The sequence below is a fragment of the Corapipo altera genome, unplaced genomic scaffold (genome assembly GCF_003945725.1).
Source record: "Corapipo altera isolate COAL_440 unplaced genomic scaffold, ASM394572v1 354, whole genome shotgun sequence".
Taxonomy (NCBI): domain Eukaryota; kingdom Metazoa; phylum Chordata; class Aves; order Passeriformes; family Pipridae; genus Corapipo; species Corapipo altera.
This window is the reverse complement of record NW_020885020.1, coordinates 1,543-25,053: the sequence shown is the minus strand read 5'-3', so window position 1 is coordinate 25,053 and position 23,511 is coordinate 1,543. Positions and strand designations below refer to the sequence as shown.

Below are 23,511 nucleotides of genomic sequence, written 5' to 3'. Positions count from 1 at the left end.
CCGAGTCCTGGTTGTTTTGGGACTCTGGTTCATGTGTGATTACTGACTGGAATTTGGTATTTAATAGGGTGGTATTTAATACCACCCTTCCCTCCAGAGAAATAGGAAGGCAGAGAATTTTTAAGGACCACGGGTGCTTTATAAACTCTTGCCACAACTGCAGGAGTGTAGACAGCAAGAAGACAGACAAATTAGCCAAAAAAGAAGGATTTACGTAGGCAGGATGCCTGTAGTGCTGCACCCCTACTCTGTAACATGCAGAGCTTTGGGCAAGCATCACATCTCTGGACCAGCATCTACAGTGGCACTGCTGCCCTTTCCTGAGGGACCACTTACCAGAGACCCTGCAGGCACTGGATACCCTCACTGCCTTTGGTGCCAGGGGTACCAGTATGAGACAGGATCAGAGGCAGAACACATGTCATACAGCTGGAGCTCTCACTGCTCATCTCCAAGGCCCAATATCAACATAGAGACTCCAACCTCAGGGCTTTAGAGAACTAAATAGAAAGGGAAAAAGAAAGCAAGAAGTCAAAAGCATCCCGTCAGCATCAGGGCTAAACATCCAAAAGAGAAAAAAGCCTAAAAAAATCATAACCACGACACTGAGTCAGTAGGGATAGAAGTCACACACATACATGGGCTCTACTTACTCTTCCAGCACTCCTGAGATATAAAGCATCTTTCCTTCCCCTCTCCCTGACCACCAGCAAACAGTTTTGCTAAAAGAGTAAGGGTCCTGTAGCAACTCAATCTTTGCCAAATCTTTGCTGTCCTCTAGTGTTGTCACCAGCTTCTCCCAAGTCATTCCAAGCTAAGCAGATGAGGATTTTTACTGTCTCTTTACAATCCAGTTTTTCCATCTGAAAGAGGAGGATAACTCTATATAACTTGTTGTTCCACAGGGGCCACTGAAGGCATAGATATTAATGCTCAAAGATGCCCAGATGTAAGACAGAGACTGACCCTCAGTCAAAAGTTACCCCAGTCAAAGGAGCATTTTCAGGGAATTTTGTGCTTTTAGTCCCAAAACAAGGAAAAAAGAAACTGGCATCAGCAGTGACACACCAATGTAGCCTGATGTCATAGAAGAGACATCTCCCAGTGACAAAGCTTGTTCAATATTTTAAACAAATTTTAAATTGTGTTTAGTCTGGAAGTGATTATTTTGCTTATACAGATTGATGTTTAACCACACACTGAAAATATGGTCAGGTGGCCCAGCTCCAAACCAGGAAAATGGATCACAGCACCATAACCAACAGTGCATTACACAGGACTGAATAATACAGATACACCATCATTAAAATCCCACAATTTAAACTCTGGAGCCGAGGTTTTATAGTGGTAGGACAAGCATGATACATGTTCTCCTTTTTCAAATCCTGCAGTGTTTCAGGATACATGGGAAAGCAGATGTTTTTAATAGTCTGAACCTTAAATAAGCTTATTCTTCCAAATCAGCTGCATGCAGTCAGAAGTGAGACACTGCTGCACGAATGGTCAAAATGTTCCATCTGTCTTGACTCCAGTGGAAAATGTGTATTCTGACCAAAATAGAGATTTTCACAATAAGACTTATTTTTCCCTGAAGTGTCCAAGGCCAGGTTGGACGGGGCTTAGAGCAACCTGGTCTGGTGGAAGGTGTCCTTGCCCAAGGCAAGGGGGTAGAATGAGATGATCTTTAAGGTTCTTTCAAACCCAAACCATTCTGTGATTCTGTGATTCCACTGTCCTTATGCAGAGTAAGTCCATGGAGACTGCTTGGCCATGCACCCACTGTGGTGTCATCTGAGGTGGCAGAGCCAGGCCCATCCAACCTATGGATGTCCTGTGCACTGACTTAAATACGCTTGAGAGACATCAGTCACACTGACAACTCGGAGAGGTTCGAGCAAACCTAAGGCTGTCAAAGAGGGTGTTCAGAAAGGAGGAGGAGAGAGCAAATACAAATCTAGAAGCAAAACTGGAGAGTAAAAACCTCCAAGTTGTTACTTGGAAAGAAGAAGGAAAGTCCAGAGGACTCTTATGAAGGATCTCAGGAAGCACCATTTTACAGGCGGGACCACAAACATCTGACACAGGAAAGCTTTCGAAATAAGTGTGGCGTGGGTTTAGACCAGAAACTATAAAGCACAGCTGCTCTAATCATCTTACATTATTAAGAGAGAAGTGAGAGATGTCTGTTGGGAATATTGCTCCTTCTCATGGCCCCGAGGATGCAGGCTGAAGGGATGATCCTCCCCTCCCACTCAGTCCAGAAGGCAGCGACCCCTTGAGTTAAGCCAACAGAGTCATGTCAAGAGCAAGCAGAGAGGAAACCATTCCCAAATGCTACTCACATTACATTAGCTACCCATGGATCTCTCTGTCCACATCTTCCTCCATGCCATACTCCTGACACACCTACCCCCTGCTCCCCGTGCCAGTCAAAAGCCCTGTCAGGTGAAGATTACAGAATCACAGGCTGGTTTGGGTTGGAAAGGACTGTAAAGCCCATGTCATTCCACTAGACCAGGTTGCTCCTATATTGTTTGTTCTGTCTTCCTTGAGATCCTCCTGAAGGATTGGAGGTTTGAACCCCACTGAAGGGGTTCAAACACACAGAGTAGGAGCATGCAAGCAGCACTCTGAATAGGCTACCACCTAATAAAGGGAGGATGCTGTCTTCTCCTAGGCAGATTTGCTGGAGGACGTCAGCCATAAGGTAAATCCTGTGCTCTGGGCTTGCCTTAATGGGTACAGCGAGGGACAGAGGCAGGCTGGGGAGGTTTGGGACCTGCTCTGCCACGGTTGCACCCAAATCCTTGAACACTGACCTCCTTTCCCAGCAGCAGCCGTGCTGGGCACATGCCACACCAGATGCAGGAGCTGTACCAACATGGAAAGTTGTACTTCTGAGGTGAGGCAGCTCCTGAACAGGATGACTTGATGGAGATCTCAGTTTTGTATCCAGTAACCAAAGACTGTGGTCTAAGTGTTGCAGGCTGCTCGCTGGGGAGCAACTGTGAATCCCCGCTCAGCCCTGCTCAGAGGAGGGTTTTCCAGGGATTTGTAGGAGCTGCACAGCTTAGGTGACACAGGACATCCCTACTCAGAAGTGCTGAGAGGACTCTTCATCATGGGGGCAATACCAGGTTAGAGACATGGCAGGAAGAGAGTAGTGAGCACTGACAGAGAGCAAATCCCATTTATTCCCTTTCACAGGTTCCCACTGAGCTGTCCAGTGCCACACGTTAAATATGTGCTTCATTCAGCAGAGCAGCAGCTCAGCAACCTGATTTCCTTAAGCCAGAGGATTTTATATGGAGCAAACTGCAGCTGGGCTGCAAAGGCAGAGAGCAACATGCAGCCCTCAGGGGCAGTCCACATCAGATGCAAGCAAGACAGATACCAGCAAGGCCTCTGCCTCCCAAACCTCAAGGAAGATGCAGTTGCATCATGTGAAATCCCTTTAAAGACATTTCCTAGCTTTCCTTCACAGTGACAGCAAGGAGGGAGGAACTGGCAGGGTCCCTGCTCCCAGCTGCACGCAACTAATCCACATGAATTCTTTTTCCACCTCGATTCCTGGGAACATTTGCCGTGGAAGAAGCCAAGCCTTTTACTGCTTCCAACTCCAAAGATGATGCTTCTGCATCATCCATTTTCTACCAGCTGTTTGAGCTCACAACCAGAGTCAGACCAGTCAGAGCAGAGCTGCAGGACCCTGACCCCCTGAAGGAGTACAGGCTGCTCCTCCATCCCAGGCACTTTGGCTTTGCCCTCCTTCTTCTCCACACTGATCAATTCCTGCCTTTCTCTTGTGGGTACTTCCACTCATAAGCATCTGCCAACTGCTCAGAGTTTCCCAGAAAAGCCCTGGCTTCCCTGAAAAGCCTGTCTCCAGCTCAGAAATGTGCTTCCCTGCCTACAGCACAGCAGCATGGGGGAGTATCACCTCACCCTTGGGCAGCCAGAATTGCACAGCAACACCTGTCCTTTCCCTCAGCAACAACATACACTATTGTAGGTACACTGGGTGCTACCTTAGGTAGAAGGGTCTTTGGACTTGGTCTGTCAGCCCTGTTTGCTGCCAAAGTAGATGATACCCGCCAGGAATGGAACACTGGAATGGAGATGAGGAACAAGGAGTCACCCTGTAACTCAAGCTCTGAGCAGCTGGCTGAGCAAATGGAAAGGTGGACCCTCAAGAGATGTGGGATCTCTTCTCCACATTGCTGTGTGCCCCATGAAAGGGTTTCAGGAGAAATCATCTCCTTTCTCAGGACTTCCCTTTCCTCCACTCTCTTGTTGGCATTTCTCCTCTCTTTAGCCATCTTAGAGTAAGGACCATAGAGCAAGATCATAGAATCCTAGAGTGGCTTGAGTTGGAAGGGATCTTAAAAGCTCATCTTGTCCCCCACCTCCTGCCATGGCCAGGGATACCTTCCACTAGCCCAGGTTGCTCCAAGCCCCATCCAACCTGGCCTTGGACACTTCCAGGGATGGGGCAGCCACAGCATCTCTTGGCAACCTCTGACAGGGCCTCACCACCCTCACAGCCAAGAATTGCGTCTATATATCTAAGCTAAATCTACCCTCTTTCAGTTTGAATCCATTCCCTCTTGTCCTGTCACTCCAGTTCCTGATGCAGAGTCCTTCTCTGACTTGGAAGATTGGTCTGAGGTCTCCACACAACCTTCTCTTCTCCAGGATGAACAGCCACAACTTTTTCAGACTGTCTCCACAGGGGAGGTGCTCCAGTCCCCTTAAAAACTTCATGGCCTCCTCTGGACTTGCTCCAACAGTTCCATGTCCTTCTTACATTGGGGGCATCAGACCTGTACACAGTATTCCAGGTGGATCTCACCTGAGCAGAGCAGGGGGGGAGAATCCCATGCTGCTGGAGATGCAGGTATCCAGTGGTTTCATTTCTACCAAGGCAAGCAAAGGTGACATGACAGTAAACTCCTACCTACATGACTCAAAACCCAGGATAACAGACCAGTTCCCCTGTCTCCCAGATATTCACCCCATTTGCTAAATGAAACCTTAAGTACCAAGGCATATTTTCCAGACTGCAACCACTTTCCCCTCACTAATCGAATCCAAATACTAACAGTATGAATTGTTTTTCTCCTCCCCCCCATGACTCCTGAATTCCCACGCCATAGCTCCTCATTAGGCCTGGTGTTAATTAGAATGGACTGTGAAGTTCACTACATCTGTGCAAAATAGCGGGGGTGGACAGGCACATGATCTGAGCTCTTGTGAAACCTCCAGGTCCCAAAAAATGACCCAAATAATGGTGTTAGCTTCTTCAGTAATTTCTTTTGATATTTATCTTCCCATGAAGTTTAGTAAAAGAAAAATAGAGAGGAGCTCACAAAAAAGTAACCTCAAGCACTTTGAGGAGGAGGGAGTTATTTTGCTCAAAAGTCTTTCATTAATAATCCCCTTAATAACAGGTTTTATTAGCTTGTAAACGTTTCCTTTTGCTCAATCATTTGATGGCATCCTTGGCAGCAACACCCCATAATTCTTCGTAGCGTGTGTGTCAGCCTGCTGTTTAAAGTTTAAATTAAAACAAGGCTTGTGGTTGAGGCTCTAGTGCACAAAAAGGAAAGGAAAGCATCAGTCTTTAAAGTAACAGTGTTCCTATTAGCATGGTAGCTCCCCAGGACAGGAAAATCCTGGAATACCACCCTCTTAAGTAATGGATTCAAACTCTGAACCAAAGACCTTTCCATCCCTACAGAACTGCATCCTCACCCACTCTTCCATTGAAAAATCCTAAGCACTGAAACAACTGTGAAATCAGGCTGGGAAGTAAATGTATCTGCCTCTAAAAGAGGGGCTGTAAAACAGGGCAATAAACAGAGTTGATTTCACAGAATTACACCAGAAAAGAGCGGTATGCAGGGCTTCTGAGAATCCTACCTGGAGTTCTTTGAATCATATCACAGTTCGGATAGAGAGGAAAAACAGCCTTTCTACCTGGATCCTGCTGACCTCTCTGGATCACAGAATACCACAATGGTTTGGGTTGGAAAGGACCTGAAAGCTCATCCAGCTCCAGCCCCCGCCATGGGCAGGGACACCTTCCACTAGCCCAGGTTGCTCCAAGCCCTGTCCAACCTGGCCTTGGACACTTCCAGGGATGGGACAACCTGTGCTAGGGTCTCCCCACCCTCACAGGGAAGAGTTTTTTCCTGATGTCTCATCTAAACCTATTCTCTGTAAGTTTGATGCACTAAAACTGGTGAACTGCATCTCACACACTGGTCAGTTTGGTGCTTGGACTCTCTCTGGTCTCCCAAAGACCCCACGGAAACTTCGTGGTGCAAACAAGAATGGAAGCTGTAGGACTTTGGACCAGCTCCTGATGTCTCTCCCTTTTCTCTCTTGGCTTGGCTACCATGGAGGATTCTGGAGAAAAGTGGCAGGACACTGAATTAATATTCTCAGCCAAAAAAATGAGTAGGAGGCCTGGCAAGTAAGTTTTCACTCTCCCCATGATTCACCAGGAAGTCAGACAAGGAATGTCTCCACCAGGAGAAAAATAGGCTCAGCTTAATGGCATCTTTAATGGTGACATATTTCTTTATGAACTGTCAGTTAGTTACTGGAACAACCTCAGCACAGAACAAGAGTGACTTCTAGTGCAGTCCAGGAATATGGCAAGTGTTATTGCTTGGCATTATCCCTACATGTGTTTGAGTTCATCAGCCAGTGCTGCCTAATGCAAACTAGGCTTGGTCTGAACTGCAAAGTGCCTGCAAAAGTGAGGGGGATCTGGCAGCCCTGGTGAAAGCAAAAGCCTTGTCTTGTTCCATCTTACAGACATGGAAAGCCAGGGCATCCCAGGTAACTTCATAAATCAACAGTGCACACATGGCTGCTGATGGCAGCAAACTGGATTTCCTGACTTTTCAATTACAGTGGTGTAGTTACCTCACTGACCAGTTTGAGAGCTAGAGTGCTGCCTGCATGATATTCCTGAAGGAGGCTGAAGCATCTCCTCTCCACCTCCCTCACTGACCCTTCAGAGCCACTCTGGCACTCTCTCCAAATCTCTACCCCTGGACCATGCTAGGAACAAGATGCCCAGATGTCAGATCTGACCCAGCAGAGCCATGCTTATGCTCTTAAGTATAGAAGAGTTTCTGTTTTCACCTGTTACTACTTCACACTAGCTTTGCTTTGCCATTTTTGAACCTAACTAGTGACATTCACACACAGCCTGGGCAAATTAGCCCTGTCCAAGCTGAGATCTGCAGGCTTCCATCCATATCCCACTGCACTCAGACAGGACTGTGTTACCAGCTCTGCAGAAAGCCATGGGACACCAGATGTTCCTGGCTGTGTGGAGCATTGATCCCTCTCTGGCTGCTGGGACACGAGAGACAATCCATTAGGAATTTTTGGTCACCTCCTTTGCTGTGTGACCAAATTTGTCTCACAGCATACATCATGTCACACAGAGTCCTGCTTCTATCTCTTGCCCAACGGTGACCTGGTTGAAGTCAGACAGAGGACAACGGTCTGGTTGGTCTAAAACTTTTAAGAACCAGAGCCCCACCATGCCCAGCACCCCCTTTCAGAGTCCTGTTCTCTCTACCTGTATTTTTTGTAGTTTTACACTGTCTTCAACTAATGGCAAGAAAAAACAAGCCCCTGGTATGCTTCTACTGAAAGTGTGTTATATAAAACTGTAGACAGAGAGAAACAGAAAATGATAAAATTGAAATATCAGAGTGGGAGGAAAATAAATGGTTAATGCGGTTCCTACATGGTGCTGCCTTCGTGCAAACACAATGTCAGCTGAAAACTGCTGGCAAGTGAAAGCAAGAGGGATGGATCTCAGCTGAACAGCATATATTCCCTGGGAAAGAGAACACAGAAGTTGCCCATAACTGCACATGGCTGTCCTGTTTGTACAAGATCAAATTCTTTCCTGTGCACGTAGCAGCCTTTCCAGAATCACAGTCCATGACGTCACCCAGTGCCAAACGCCTTCCTTGTGGCTCTGCTTTTAACACTGGAGCCCCCAAAACAACTGGAGAATATCACACACAGTCACTGCTGGTGAAACCCTGGGTGTCAACTCATCACGGAATCACAGAATGGTTTGGGTTGGAGGGGACCTTAAAGATAATCCTGTTCCCCACCCCCTGCCATGGCCAGGGGCACATTCTGCTATCCCAGGTTGCTCCAAGCCCCATCCAACCCAGGTCCTGAACCCTTCCAGGGATGGGGCAGTCACAGTTTCTCTGGGCAACCTGTGCCAGGGCCTCACCCTCCTCACAGAGAAGAACTTCTTCCTAATACCTGGTCTCAACCTACTCTCTGAGTTCGAAGCCCTTCCCCCTTTTTCTATCACTCCATGCCTTTCAAAAATTCTCTCTCCGCCTTTCTTGCAGGCTCCCTTTGGGTACTGGAAGGTCCTGATTTCACAGGGAGAAATCCTGGATTTCACAGGGAGATTATCCCATCCCACCCATTTAGGGATCCAATGAAGCCAGCCAGATCATCCTCCAATCACCTTCCAAGAGGACCAGGCACCACAGAAACCTACTCAAAATGTTCCAAATTGCCCCAGTCAGGACCCTTTCCCCACCCTGGCCTGAAGTGCCTTGGAGACCAGAGCATAAGTGATGGGAAAGTTTGATCAGGTTCTGATACCCGACTATTCAAAGCCCGTCAGCAAACTCTGGTATGTTTACAGCCAGATATTCAAAGCCAGAAGGAAAACCACAAAGCACCAAGCCTTCAGCATGTTGATCTCTTCAGTCCCAAGCATCAACCTGCTGATCAGAATGCCTGAATACGTTTTTGAACTTTAGGTGCTCTCCACTGCAAACATACCCTGACATATCTTCTCCCTCCATAGAAAATATCCTTTGAACAACAGTTGGTTTGAATGCAGGGAAGAGACACTTCTGTCAGGGGCATAAGTTATTTAGAAATATTTCACTAGAACACTGGAGCAAACAGAGACCTCATTGAAAATGAGAATGTTCATAGGGAAGAGTGATTCCATATGAGTTTTAAGTTTCGAATTTCACAAAATGTTTTGCTGTAACATTTTTCAAGGGAAAAGTTCCAAGTTTAGAGCCTGAAATGGTTTCATTTAAAACAATGTTTCTTTCTTCTACAGATTTCTGTTTCCAAGTTGGGCTGTTGAAGATGGACTGAAATGTAAGACATTTTTCATGTCCTCAACAGGTCCAATAATATACTTTTCTCTTTTTATTAGAGGTGTGATTTCTACCCTGTCAGATTCCAAATGGAAAAAGAGATACAGCTCATCTTTCTCATTCCTATTTAAAAAACTCTCCCCCACCCTGACACAGTGAAAAGAAAAAAGCCAAAATAGCTTGTTCTAGGTGTGTTTGTGCCTCTGCCTCCCAGATAAAAAAGCCCAGAGTGCCTAAGGCTTTCTAACTCAAGTGTATGACTTTTCCTGGAGCAGTGGAGCACATTCATTTTGGAGAGCAGAGATTTAAGGCTAATAAGAAGCTGGTTTGTTTTAGACAAAAGCTGCATCATTCACCCATGGCTCTGTTGAGTTCTCTGCTACCAGAAAAGCTCCAGCAATCACTGGAAGAGAGTCTTAAAGACTTTCCTGCAATGTCCATAAGAAATGGCTTTAATACCACACCCAGCATAAGAACTTGCTGTATGTTCCAGGCTGCTGCCAAGACTCTGACTCTCTTTCCTGCATCTTTAGTTCCTGGGCAAAGCTGTATTTCTAATCTGTACATAATGTTCAGCTTCATCTCTTGCAGTTTATGAACTTGAACACAAAGGCAATTCTCATTGCCACTGGAAGGAGTGAATCTCCCCTCATTCCCTGGAAAAGGAAAAACAGCATCTGCCAAGGCAGACACTCCAGCCTAAACTTCTCATATAACACAAGGAAAAACACCTCTATAACTTCCTTACAGTTGATGACAACCAAGTCACTGGAGATATGGGGTTTATTTCTAGCTCTGACACAGACACCTGGTGTGAACTTGCACATTCTTGAAGACCTGTCTCTGGCTGAACCAACTCTTTAAAATCTGAGTAACTCATCACATTGAATAAATCTGTAAGGAACATAAAATGCTATTCTGTGCCTGAGAAAAAGTCAGAAACACATCCTGAAAATTCTCTGTAGCTCAGTGCTCAACAAAATAAGCATCTTGACTCTTTGTTTTCTAATGCCAAATTTATTTCCAAAACAAATGTTCCTAATCCTTAGTGCCAGCCTAACTTGTGAGTGGTTTATCACTGAATCAGAGAGAAGCTGCCTCTCACCACGGCCAAGATTCAACCCAGCTAATGGCAGGCACTGAGCTCCTTGAGTCTTTATGTGCTTAATGAAGGGACAGACAATGTTGTAAGGCAGTTCAGATGTTGATAGAGCTGAGTCACCCCTTCTCTGTAACCTGAACATGCCAGACATGACTATAAAGAAAATAGTAACCACTATTTTGGGGGCAAAAGCCAACTTTTCACATCCATCAATCACTAGAAGGCCACACTAGCCAGACTGTAAACTCACTGCTGTGCTTTATTAAAGACCTGAATGCAGTAGGAGTGCAAGAATGTTTCTATGGCTGAAGCCTCAACCAGAGCCAACCCAGCTAAATTTTCCATGGAAAGCTTTAGCTTGAGGGAGGAGAGCAGGGTGGAGGTAATAGTATCAGTCACTTAGTGACAAAGTCCTGCCTGGCATTGCCTCCTCAAGGAATGAGCCAGCTGCAGTCACTGCTGCCAACCTTCAACCTCATCAACCAACTGAAGGGGCCCTATTCATATCTGAGCAATACTTATTTTAGCCAGGAGATTCAGCCCTGGGAATCTTTGAGGACAAAATAAGCCTAGTGGGATTTGGCCAGTTAATGCCTATCCATATCACTCGGTATCCAAACACCAGTTCAAAGTACAGGACAAATATCCTTCCATTACACCAAGGAAGAAGAACAGGCAAGAGACTGCCCTTATTTCATGGATATGGGAAAAGAAAGAGAAGGACTGTGGCAAGAACTCTTACTACTCCAACATAAGGGCAATCAATACCTGTACCTTCATGATTAATGTTCCCATTATAGAGTGGTTTGCTTTTACCACTTCACATTAGCAAGAAAATCACAATTTTCTCCTTTCCAGGCTCTGCTAATATCCTAAAATCACAAGAGCTTTAGGTGTTGCCTGACACTCACACCCAGGTCCTTCAAATGCTCCATGCCAATAACAACACCATTACCTGACTCTTCTCTACACAGTGAGCTCATAAATATTTACGGACAGAGCAGAGTATCTGGCTTGATAATCCCTGTTTTCTGAGGCTGAGCTTCCAGCCCATGAAACATCACGGCTCAGGCTGGTGCCATGTCCTGACATTGCCAGAACATGCCTCATGTCTGCCCCAGCAGAAGGGTTCAGATCCACCTTTATAGCTTCAGGTTTGGTGTTTCCAGAGTGGGGTCTCCACGTGTTGCCTCCACCCTGGACCTTGTGTTGCTCCCTCAAATCTCAGCAGTACCAACAGCACCCAACTCATCCCCTTCGCTTCCCCAGGGGCCACAGAAGAAGCTGTGCTGAACAGTCTCACTTCTGATAGCCAGTTCTGTGCAGGCCAAAGAGACTTTTCTCTCAGAGCTGTCCTGCCTTTAAGAAGCCCAGATTTTAACCGCTCACACAAGGAGTACAATCAGTACAATCTATTTCACTGAGTATACTTTTGCCACTGTCTAAGAATTCAGACAAATGATTGAACAGGTCCTATCTGGCAACGACACACACAAAACCTAAAATCAATTTTAGAGTGTCTTACACAGGCTTTTAGGTGCTTAAAATAGGCCACACTGCAACAAATCCCTGCTACTAGCTAAGTGTAAGTAATTCTCCTTTTTGGCTTACTATCAAATATACATCCGATGAAAGATGAGCACAGTCCCACAGGAAGCTAGCAGAGCTCAGAAAGCTCCTCAGGCACCCACTTGAGAAACTGATACTTCTTCTTGCCAAGCTGCAAGATACAGGCAAACTGATGGGTAGCTCTGACATCTTTCTGCTGTCACCCCTGTGTTGGTGTTGACAGCGGGAACAGGAGAGAACAGAAGTCACTGAGGTAACTCGAGTACCTGATGAGGGCACACACGTATTTACTGCTTCAGGTCAGCTGCCTGTCTTTTCAGAGAAGTCCTAGAGTCTCTCATGTCCTTTTCTTTATGCATGGCAACCCGCAGGACAGATGGAAAAGATTCTGGAGAAAAGGTGGTATTTGGTGTGAGTAAGAGTGAAAGTATTTTGGCTGGGAATGAGTGGGTATGCAAAGGCGTGGGAGTTGTGATTCACGAAATGCTTCCCTTCCCCAGCAGTTCCCCACCTTGCAAAGAACAAGTTGCTGGCGCTGGGGAGCAGGAACTCAGTGGCCAGGCATTTGACAGGAATGTTTCTGGGTCAAGAGCCAAGGCTCGATCTGTGTGTCAGCCAGAGCGTCTCCTCAGAGCAGCTCTGATGGAGCATCACCAGGAACAAAGCAACACTTCCTGAAACTCCTGCAAGGGAAGATAGAAAATTCAGCCAGCCCTCAATCCAAGAGGGCGTCAAATGCACAAGGATCACGTTTTCTCTCCGGTTCCAAATAAAATCCCCAGTATAGATATGTTGAATGGTCCCAAGGAGCAAATTCAGCAGTAGCTGGGCCTGAGAGATCACAAGCACTGGAAAACTGGAGTGCAAACTGAGCTGCAGAGGATTTCTCTCTCCCTGATGCCATGGGCTATTGTATCTGTAACATGCCCCTGATGTAACCCTGGAAATGATCTCTTCCAAGCACACTGGTGCTTGTCCTGACCTCTGCTTCCTTGCTGGGGGATGCACAGGCAAGGGGGATGCTCCATGTGCTCCACACAGAGCCTAGATTTTAAAGGCTGGAAACCTCAGAGCAGGGCTATCCTATCTGCCTCAAATCCAGCCCAAGTACTCTCTTCTTGTGAAGACAACTTGAGGATGTGCACATCAATATTTTAATCAGACTCTCAGCAATATTCAAGAGCAGTGAAATGTTTAAAATTGGCACAGAGAACAAACCAGCAATGGCCCACATAATCAACATTGTCAACTCTTGGAATACCCAATATTTTATTAAAAATGCTGCTCTGGGAATCATTTTGTTGAAAAAAAGAACAAATTTCAGGAAGGCCTGGGGAATAGGAACTAACAAGCCCAAAAGGTCTAGAAATAGAAGAGGCAGAAAAAGGAATTTTTCGTTTTTCTGTCTTTGATGTCCTGACTTAACTGTTCCTAAACCACGAGGGACCAATAATACTTACTTAAGACCTTGTTTGATTAGAAAAGTATCAAAAGCAATGCTAAAGTTAAAATATCAGGAGTCAGTGTTAATTGTTCCTAAAAGGAAACTTCAAGACTAGGCAAAAAAAAAAAAATCAGTTTCCTTATTAACTATGGCAGTTATCCCTTTAAGCATTAATAACTTTGCAGAACAGAACACAAAGCAGTGAAACCAGTTTGGATTGGGAATGACATGATATGCACTACTTAGCATGGTTTCAGATGCAGTCAGATCTCAAAGTGTAGGCAAAATACAGACAAATCAGAAGTGCAAAGTTCTCTTGCCTGCCTTGGAAAGGAAATATGTACCTGCTGCTCTACAAAGAAACAAGATTCCTGCAAAACAAGAGTTCACATCCATGCACAAGTACCAAGTTCCATTCTCTTCAGCCACTGGCAAAAGGACTAACCTTCCACGCTCAAATTAACATTTCCACTCTTCCAGTCCAGCCCACAAGTGGGAAAGCCACAGACTTGAAGTCAAAACCAGAAACCATAGATTCATCTACAGAAATTACAGCTCCTGCCACCATGAAATTATCTGGGAACCAATTGATCTCTGGTATTCCAAGAAAAGGGGATGGTACCACTCTCTCCTGAGCCATCAAGGGCTGCTGTGGAGACAATTTTCCTTCCTGGTACTCTGGCAAAGCAAGTGCAAGAGCAGTCACAGCTGTGTCTGAGGACAGGACACTACTCTTAGCCAAAGTATTACTAATGCAAATGTGCTGAGCAACCACAGGCCTGTGTGGGTATGGATTTGTGGGTGGGCAGTTGCTGGAGGAAACATTCATCTCTGTGGGGTGGAAAGAGCAGCAAAACTGTCCTAAGGGCAGGGAAGATCAAACAGGAGTAAAAGTACTTATTCATGGCTTCTCTTGTTTGCTTCCGTTTGTAGCTGAGCTGCTAAAGCCAGAAGAAAGATCTCAGAAAAAGAACCTTTTGTTTCTTCCCAACCACTGACAAAAGGGTTTGCTGAATAATTAAGTATTTATGTATAAAGTAGAGTTGAAATACCATTATGACCATGGATGGCTCAAATACAGCAGATGGAATTTGATGCTGGTTGAAAGAGCAGAGAGGGGATGGAGGTAGAGCCTTCCCTTCTCATCCCCTTGTAATTCGGAGGTCTGTGTGACATGGGAGACCTCCAAAAAGCAAACTCCTCCTCAACCTGACATAAGCAAAACCTCCAGCTGGATCTTGTGTGTCCTAGAAGGGCTGCTCACAGGTCTGAGATTCTGTCCTGGGCCTCTTTCCACGGCTCCTGGTTGTATACAATATAAAAAGCCAAAAATAGCTATCAAAACAAGATTTGGAAGCTTCCATATCCCAGGATAATATTTAACTAGTAGGTTAAAGAGAGCAGTGGCACCTTCTTTAATGAATTATGGGCTTTGCTTTTAGCTGAATATACTCAGAATGGCTAAGTGATCCCTTTAAGTGCTGGGGAAGAATTTAGTTCACTCAAGACACAAAACTTCAGCAGCCACCACCACCTGCTCCTCGTGACTGTGAGCAAACCTGCTGCCCATAAGGCACTTGGCAGTTTATTGGTCCAAAATATGAACATAAATAGAAGCATTAAATAAATCTCATCTCCCTGCCCTGTTCCCTCTGCTGTTGTTACACCACAGAAAGGCGAGAGTAAGCTTGCCAGTGAATTCATCATAGTATCCATAAAATTGCTAGGAAACAGGCCTACTAAGACTGCCACAGTCACTGGCAATCAACCTTGGGGGTAGAAGGTTTCATCCTCTCTCCTCTGTGCCACTGGGTGGATGACTCACAGTAGACTGGTGTTGCAAAGTTCCCAGTTTCTCTTCAAATTGAGCGGTTGAGCTTCCCACCGCTCCAGAAGCAAAGCAAAGCCAGAGCCAAACACCACACACTAATGGATTTTTCCACATGCTGAGACCCAAGAGTTTTAAGGGGCTGGGAGAGCTCCTAGAAATAGAAAGTTTCGTTACCTGCCTTGGAAAACTTTGCTCTGTGCTCTGCAGTACAGTCCTGCCCGTGTTTGTGAGGACGCTTGAGGTCATGAATGAAAAACATCAAAGCACATTTCTGCTCAGTTCTGTGAGGCCTGTGAGGAAGGAGACAGGAGTGTTTAAAGCAGATTTGTAAAAAGAGTATCACACGATCCCTGTGACAGTCCTACCAGGGCAGAGTACTTCCTACAGAGTAAATGGACAGAATATATTCAGCATATGACCAGCCTGACCAAAGGATTGCCACAACTCAGTGACTACGGAGCCTCTCCTCCCTGTGTCCCCAAATTAGTGCCTCATGTTGTAAATTTTAAGTGGTAGCACAGTTGGCAGCACGCTGCAGACCTTTGTTTCCCAGATTCCCAGATAACTGCTGCTTTTGTGCAAGCCCTTCTCAAGCAATAACAATAATTAAGTGCCTTTTATATAAGGTCTTTCATTCAACAGTCCCAAAGTGCTCAATAAATTTAACAAACCATTAATACTAAGTAGATGTATCACTTCACAGATTTAAAGAGGCCACATACTTCTCCAGGATCCTCCACATTCCTACAGATGGTAGGTACCATAACTACCATAAGTATCTATCAGTTTGCAGAGAAGTTGAATTAGGAGATGCCAAAGGCCACAGTGCATTTTGCTGATAACAAAAGGTTTAAACAGAGTTCCTGGCTCTTAACTGAGCAGAAAACCACCCTGCCTCCAGAAATTCACACCACTGTGTATCCAGAACACTGAACTGAAAAGCAAGCATGCATTCCCAGACTGCATGAAAACCTCACTGGTTAAAGTGAGCCAAGTCCAAGCAACAAGAATTTTTTCACTGGGACTAGTTAAACTCACTAAAATTGAATTTAGTGGCCCAAGCAGGACATTGAGAGAAGTCCAATAGTCACCAAGGAACTGTAACCTTTCCCATACATGCCAATGGAGGGTAGAAGAGTAGAATTTCCCCTAACAAAATAAATAATGGAATCTAATGCTTGAAAGAATAAGTCTTTCCACAACAGCAATGCCATCTTTACAACACCTAGATTAGACACCCATTAGCTCATAATATACCCAAAATGCACTCAGGCAGCTGGTGATGAGAGCCAACAGCACAAAATGAAGCATCCACAGGATAAAATGGATCCAGACAAGGAAGGACTTTGTCCCACCTCCTGTCCATATCCCATGGCTGACATAAGCAGAGTGCAACTGCTCAAGGGTTGTACCTGTGTCTGAGTCAGCAGCCAGAGCACAGCAGCACCACCCAGGCTGCCCACATCACCTTCTCAGCTCTGCAGCCGCCTGCTGCTTTGACTTTCTGGACTGGTTGAGTAGTCAGGGCTGGGAATTGGGCATTCCTGCTTTTCCACAGGCTTCAGCAGATTGACCTAAGCAACATGAGAGCAGCCCTGCACAGAGGGATTGGGGATGCTGGTGGGGGAGAGGCTGGACATGCCCCAGCCCAGAAACCCCTCGTGCCCTGGGCTGGTCCCATAGCGTGGGCAGCAGGGCAGGGGGGATCCTGCCTCTCAGCCCCTCAGCTGAGACCCCCTGCAGAGCTGCCTCCAGCCCTGGGGAACAGCACAGGGACATGGAGCTGATGGAGAGTCCAGAGGAAGCCCTGGAGATGCTCTCAGGGCTGGAGCCCCTCTGCTCTGGAGCCAGGTTGGGAGAACTGGGGGGGTTCCCCTGGAGAAGAGAAGGCTCCAGGGAGAGCTGAGAGCCCCTGGCAGGGCCTAAAGGGGCTCCAGGAGAGCTGGAGAGGGACTGGGGACAAGGGATGGAGGGACAGGACAAGGGGGAATGGCTTCTCACTGCCAGAGAGCAGGGTTAGATGGGATATTGGGAAGGAATTGTTGGCTGTGAAGGTGGGGAGGCTCTGGCACAGGTTGTCCCAAAAAGCTGTGGCTGCCCCATCCCTGGAAGTGTTCAAGGCCAGATTGAATGGGGCTCAGAGGAACTTGGTCTAGTGGAAGGTGTCCCTGCCCATGGTAGGGGGTTGAAATTATGCAGTCTTTAAGGTCCTTTCCAATCCAGGCCATTCTAGAACTCTATGAACCCAGCATCCCTGGAAGCATGAAAGCCTTCTCTGCGAGTCTGCACCTGTGGAGTTTTTCCTGACATGAAATCTTCTGACAGACAGTAGCCAGACTTCAACATTCCAGCTAGTTAGCTGCTGTATAACTAGGCCATGTTTCTAACTCATCAACATGGCATCACCCAGAACATCCTAATATTCAGTGGCCAAATAATCAGGTTCCACTGTCCCAACAGCTTACCTCCCCACCTGCAAAACCACAGTAGCTGAGCAGCCGTGCCCAGGCTGCACAAAACATCAGGAACAAGCTTTGGCAAAGGCACAGCTCACACAATTATCAACTGTGACGGTGTGCAAGAGCAGCAGTGATTCCTCCAGCTGTGTCTGAGCACCAGTGTAAAGCAAAACATTTCTTATTCTTTCTTAGCCATAGAATCATAGAATATCCTGAGTTGGAAGAGACCCACAATGATCACTGAGTCCAATTTAACACTTCTGGACAGTTTGTTTACCTTCTACTCCTACTATGCCACTGCTCCCAAAGGCAGTTCAAGCTCTGCCACTCTCTTTGAATTATAATGCATTTGTTCCTTTTTCAGGCAAATAGAGGCATTTTCAGAAATCTCAGATAGTTTGAGACCATGGCACAACAGTCACAGTACTATAAACTGCAACTTAACTGTGTATCCCCATTCATAGTTGTAATAATTAGAGGTTTGAGTGGGTTTTGCCTAAAGTTCATCTACTTGTGAAGAAAACTGCGCTGGTCTAACACCACATCACAATCACTTTGTAACACATCATACAATAATGTCCCGTCCTTAACTATTGCACCTTCTGCTGGACACAGTGAGAATATTCACATCCTCTCCTAAGCTTCCTCACCTCTAATTGTCTGATCTACTTCTCCTGTTGATATCTTACACTCTGGATTTGAAACAGGAGTTAGAAGTGGGAACCACAGCTATTGGAAGTGCTTCCTTCTCTATTTTCTACCAAGCATACCTTGGATAACTGATCAGCAATGCAACCAGCTGACAGAACAACCCAAGGGAGACATTGCCAAGCTCTTCTCAGTTGAATTAGAATAACAGAGAATAAGTAACCTGGACTGTATTTAGAAAGTCACAAGTCCACTGCTTGGCCTGACTGTGGGTGAGAAGAAGCCCCATCCAAGGTGACACCCAATTCTTCTCAGCTGAAATAAACTGAATTTCTACCAGTGGGAGCCAGGTTTCACAAGCTACAACAGGGAAAGCATTCACTGGACAGAGACTGTGTGAGCACACATGAGAGACGAGACTGGGGCCCATTTTTCATCATGTGGAAATGTAACAGCTTTTTACTCTGTTTCATGAGTCAGTGTTCCCAACGGAAAGAGCACACACGTCATGGTTTGGCACTGCACCCCACTCCACTTCCTACCAGCCCCATCCCACGATGAATCCAGGACAGCCATTTGGTTAACCTCTTCAAGGAGGGGTTCGTGGCAGTGGTGGTCTCCAGGAGCAGGAGGGGTGGCAAGGCAGAGATGTGTCTCCCCTTGCAGTCCATGCAGCATAAACCACCGCTGTAAGGAAAACAAATGAGCCCAGAAAGCAGCCGGGAAACTGGAGAGAAAGGTCTCCTCCTGGCATGAGTCAAGCTCCAAAACAGGTCAAAGAGCTATTCTGGTTTGCAATGGGTACAAATTGTCCACCAGAACCTATGACAGTTTTTCTCCCCACTGATTCATTCCCGAGTGTGTCACTGGGCTAAGGGACACAAGGATGCTGTGGCTGCTCCCACTCACTCAACGTGCAGGACACAGGGTTTTCAACCACGAAGGTTGCCTTTCATGGTCCTTATGTCTCACTAACATGGCAAAGTATCCCTGAGCTGCTAAACTGGGAGGGTTTCTATTTTGACCACAATACGCATCTGGGAGGGCTGCAAAACTGTCGAAGTGCTCATGGGCTAATTAAAAAATAAAAATAAAAATCAAAGGAACCAGCTCTACACTCAGTCTCAAACCTAAGACAAGCCTTTGCTGAGTTAGTAATCTTACCAAGAGGTCTCTGGATCCATGTTGCCTTATATTCTCTCAATCCTAAACTCCTTTCCCAGGGTCTTTTGGATAAATCCATCTCACCTATCATCTCAGGTGCATCCTTCCATAGAGTCTAGAGTGATTAGGTACGAAAAAAACATCACATATCACATGTGAGGGAAGTGCTTCAACACCTTCTTTGGAATACTACTAACACCTTGCTCTCAAGGAATTCACCAGACATACTTGGAGGATCTCCCAACTTCTTCAGACAAATCAGCTCTGCAATGACCTTCCTCCAGCCTGGTATTCTGAGTACTAACTATGGAAGACAGGTAAGTTGAAAATAAACTGGAAATTCTTTCTAAATGTCTTTTTCTTGAGACTATAAGAACATTTTTGCAAATGCTGCAAAGAGTCATGTTCTAGTGAAGAATGCTTCATTAAAAGCTCTTAGGAGACCAACAAAGACACGAAAATTGGATAAGTACAATTTACAGTAAGAATTTTCTAAAAAGGGAAAGAACTTTTCCCTCAGCTTGATCAGGGTTCCACATCCTCCCCAGCTTGTCAGCTCTGGAGCAGTGTCTCACAGGGAGGACATCCAACACCCTGGAATTTTCTCTTCCTTAATGAAAGTTAGGGAGTGAAGTTTCTTATTAAAAAAAAAATAATTAAGAAATGTAGTAACAGTTTTGTACCTTTCTATGGAAAAAACCAAAACAGTCCCAGCGGACTAAACCAAGAATCTGCTCATCTGTCACTTCTAATGACAAAAAACTGCCAATATTGAAACTTATAATTTCAGAGTCAATATTACTGCTCATCTTTGCAGGAGATGGAAGAAAAAAAATCCATGTTATTTGCTACAGGAGAGCCCACAGGGCCCTTGTTTTGAAGTGTTACTTAGTCAGTTCTACTAACCTTATCCACACTTAAAATCACTGTATATCTTGATCCAAATCAGCTTGAAGTCAGAAGACTTGTAACTGATACAGTGGGAACTGAATGAAACCCTGGAGAGAGAAACTGAATGGGAAATGGGTTTTAAAGAGAGACCTCTTGCCCCCAAGGCGAGACAGTCCTAGGAAACTACAGTAACACATTGTTCTTGTTCAGCCTTTTGCCAAGGCCAAGAGATTTAAAACAAACATAGCAAAGGCAAAGATTTCCATTTTTCCCCCAGACGTTAGCTCAGCTGCAGTATCCTATTGACTTTCTGCTATCTCTGCAGAGTATTTCCGGCTTCAGCTAGTGGCACAGAAGAAATGAAAACTTGCATTTTGCAGCTTCTCTGAAAATGAAACCCCTAAGGCTCTATGTGAAACAGTTACTCACAAGACAAAAGGTTTCGAACCTCTCAAACATCCACTTGGCTCTTGCATTACATTGTGAGGAATTATCTTCACTTAGAAAAATTGGAAGACTTCTAAGTTCATGAGAAGAAAAAGAGGGTTTCCACCAACACAGTGACAACAAAATCTCCACGTAAATACAAAGAGATTTCTCAAAACAGAAGTAAAAGCCATGCAGATTTGAGAGCACAAATATTTCCTACTTCTCAAGAAAAACAAGTGTTCAACATGCTAACTCTGAACAAGACAAGCAGTGAAGCTGCTCTCCAAAGAACTCCAGAAATAGTGAATATTCATTTTGCTGACATGAATCTCACAAAGCATAGAAAAAAATCTCACAGGACCCTGCCTTCCTATCTGCACAAGAGCAGGGACAGTCTGAGCAAATGACATTTCCCTATGCTAGGGAACCACGCTAGGTCTTGCTTCTGTAAGTAAACTGCATTCCCAGAGCCACACTATAATGTACTGATCTGCTGTTCAGTCCTTTTCCACTCAACAACATGTTTTCATTTCTCATTCAAGTCAAGATCTCCCTCTGCTTCCCCAAGCTGGGCATTGTTTTCTTTCAGATCAGCGTCTCTTCTTACTGTGTGAATGCCCAGGCTGAAGAACAGATGAGGATTCAGAAAGATCTGGCTGCCTGTAAAATTTTTCAGAGGAAAGACTAAGCCAGGTGCTTGTGGTAAACTCACCATCTTCAGACAAAATATTTGAGGACCTGTGTAACAGTTGGTTAGGATACATGCCCGGAATAAAGACAAGTGCAACAAACATTCAAACACACAAAGTATGTTTTTATTATGGTGAGAATAATAATAATAAACTTAGGAAAGAGAAACAAAAACCAAAAAAGAATACAAAATAACTACCTTATCGGGTGGCATTAAAACAAATACTACTAATGGCATTTAATACAGTATAATATAAACTAGTAAAAAGGGAATAAAAGGGATATCTAAAAAGGATCTTAACACAATATTACTGGTAACTATTAACATGATATTGGTTAGTAAAAAGGGAAATTAAAGGGAAATACCATGGACAACTTATTTATGTAACAATATTCAAAAATAAAAGGGGAATTAAAGGGACACTAAAAGGATATTAAAAAATTTGCTTTCTCAGTTGCTTCCTATCAATAAACTGTGCTTACCCACACAGACAGGCCAGGGCTGCCAGGATCTGCAGCAGCTGGTGATGCCTGAGTGGCAGCCAAACCCTGCCTGTTCATCACCTGAGAGCAACAGTCTGTGCCTGCCCTGCTGTAGGGCAGGGGGTGAGTGACCCCTGCCCACATCATCTTCCTCCCATCATCATCTTTCTCACCCCTATGTATGACCTCTACCACTGTGTTTCAAGGGTAGATGTATCCATCTTGCAGTATGTAGCAAATCCAAGGAAGAACTCAGCTCTGATAATAGGGGATATCAAGCTGACTTGCTAAAAAGCACAGTGGACCTTACAATGAGCCTGTGCCATGAAGTTACATTGTACCCTTCTCTAGCTGGTTTCACATCCTAATATGATTCCTTTCTCACACCTCTATGCTCCATTGATCATCTAATTCAAAAGTACCCCCCCTTACAACCTGTTCTCCACGGAGCTAAACATAAGTATTCCGAAAAAGGGCTGCTTGAGGGAACAGGTGGAATTTTGAACAAAACAATAGGTGACATTCCTCCCCTCTCTGACCATGAGGATACAGACTCTCCTATGTCTTCCCTTTTCAGGTTCACAAACTGCACCATGACTTTACTCTTTTAGCAGGGTGTATGGGAAATAGGGCCTAGAAAAAAACCATACCTTTGCAGAGAACGGAATGGCTCATTACAGGGGTGAGCTGCAACTCCTAAAACTGCCATTTCAGCTGCTGTTTCAACTGCCATGACAGCTAGCAGCCAATCAGATGCTGTGGTCACAGCTTTTACCTTAAAAAGTATGACTGGCTGTTGGTGTTGGGTTATAAAAGGAGGGCTGAGACTCCAACAAACTTGTCTCAGCTTCACCCCTGAGTCCATGCCTCAATGCGCCACAGCATGCAGGTGAAACAGTGAACTCTCTACCACCACTAAATATCTTCTTGCTCTCTTGGCTCTTTTACATTGCAGCTCCTCAGAAAGTCTTGTCAGCTTGCAAATCCTACCCATGCCTTCCTGCAAATCCTTTCCAGCCATGTCTTCACATCCAAGAAATAAAAACATTAGAAAAGGGTCTGCTCTTGTGCTTATACTGATCATTGTCAGCACTCAGCTTGTTCCCAGGAAAGGAGGAGTCCAAAAAGGGAGAGCAATAATCCATAAAAGTTTGTCTGCACAAGTAACTTTGCAAGAGAGATTTTGCCTGCTGATAGCAATCCTTCGGTCCACACAAAAAAACCACTGCTCGTGGGACAAAGAGCCACCACAGAACCTTCTTCTCTTCCTATATCAAATAAACAAAAATGGGACTGGCCGGTCACCTGTGGTCTCTTATTAGGAGAGCACCTACACTCACTCAGATCCCAAAGGGAAGAAAAGAGTTGTGTTGTATCCTGAGGAGGAATAAACTGCTTGGGATCAAAAAAACCCATAAAATCACACAACCAGTGGCTTATCTCTTCTTCTGGCATGCACCATTTTCCACATCATGTCCAGCAGCACTGATTGTGTCACTGCACATCTACAGAACACACACTCACAGCTCTACCATTCCAATAAGTTCTCAGTAGATTCCACTGCTGAGGGAGAAAAGCCCCATTAACCACATTACATCTCAAGCCTGCTTCCACTGACT

The 23,511-nt window shown here is 45.2% G+C and overlaps 1 long non-coding RNA gene across 4 annotated transcripts in view; it reads right to left on the bottom strand.

Annotated features, from left to right (window-relative positions):
• Nucleotides 1-22,710, bottom strand: part of LOC113959081 — a 42,282-nt gene extending 19,572 nt beyond the window's left edge. For 3 of the 4 annotated variants that reach the window (XR_003531696.1, XR_003531693.1, XR_003531695.1), the window contains exon 1: nucleotides 22,543-22,710. This is a non-coding gene — a long non-coding RNA (uncharacterized LOC113959081). Of the gene's footprint in view, nucleotides 1-7,774; nucleotides 7,826-22,542 lie in introns of those variants that run through there. The other variant, XR_003531694.1, reaches the window with a different exon arrangement.
• Between the last annotated feature and the right edge of the window lie 801 nt (nucleotides 22,711-23,511).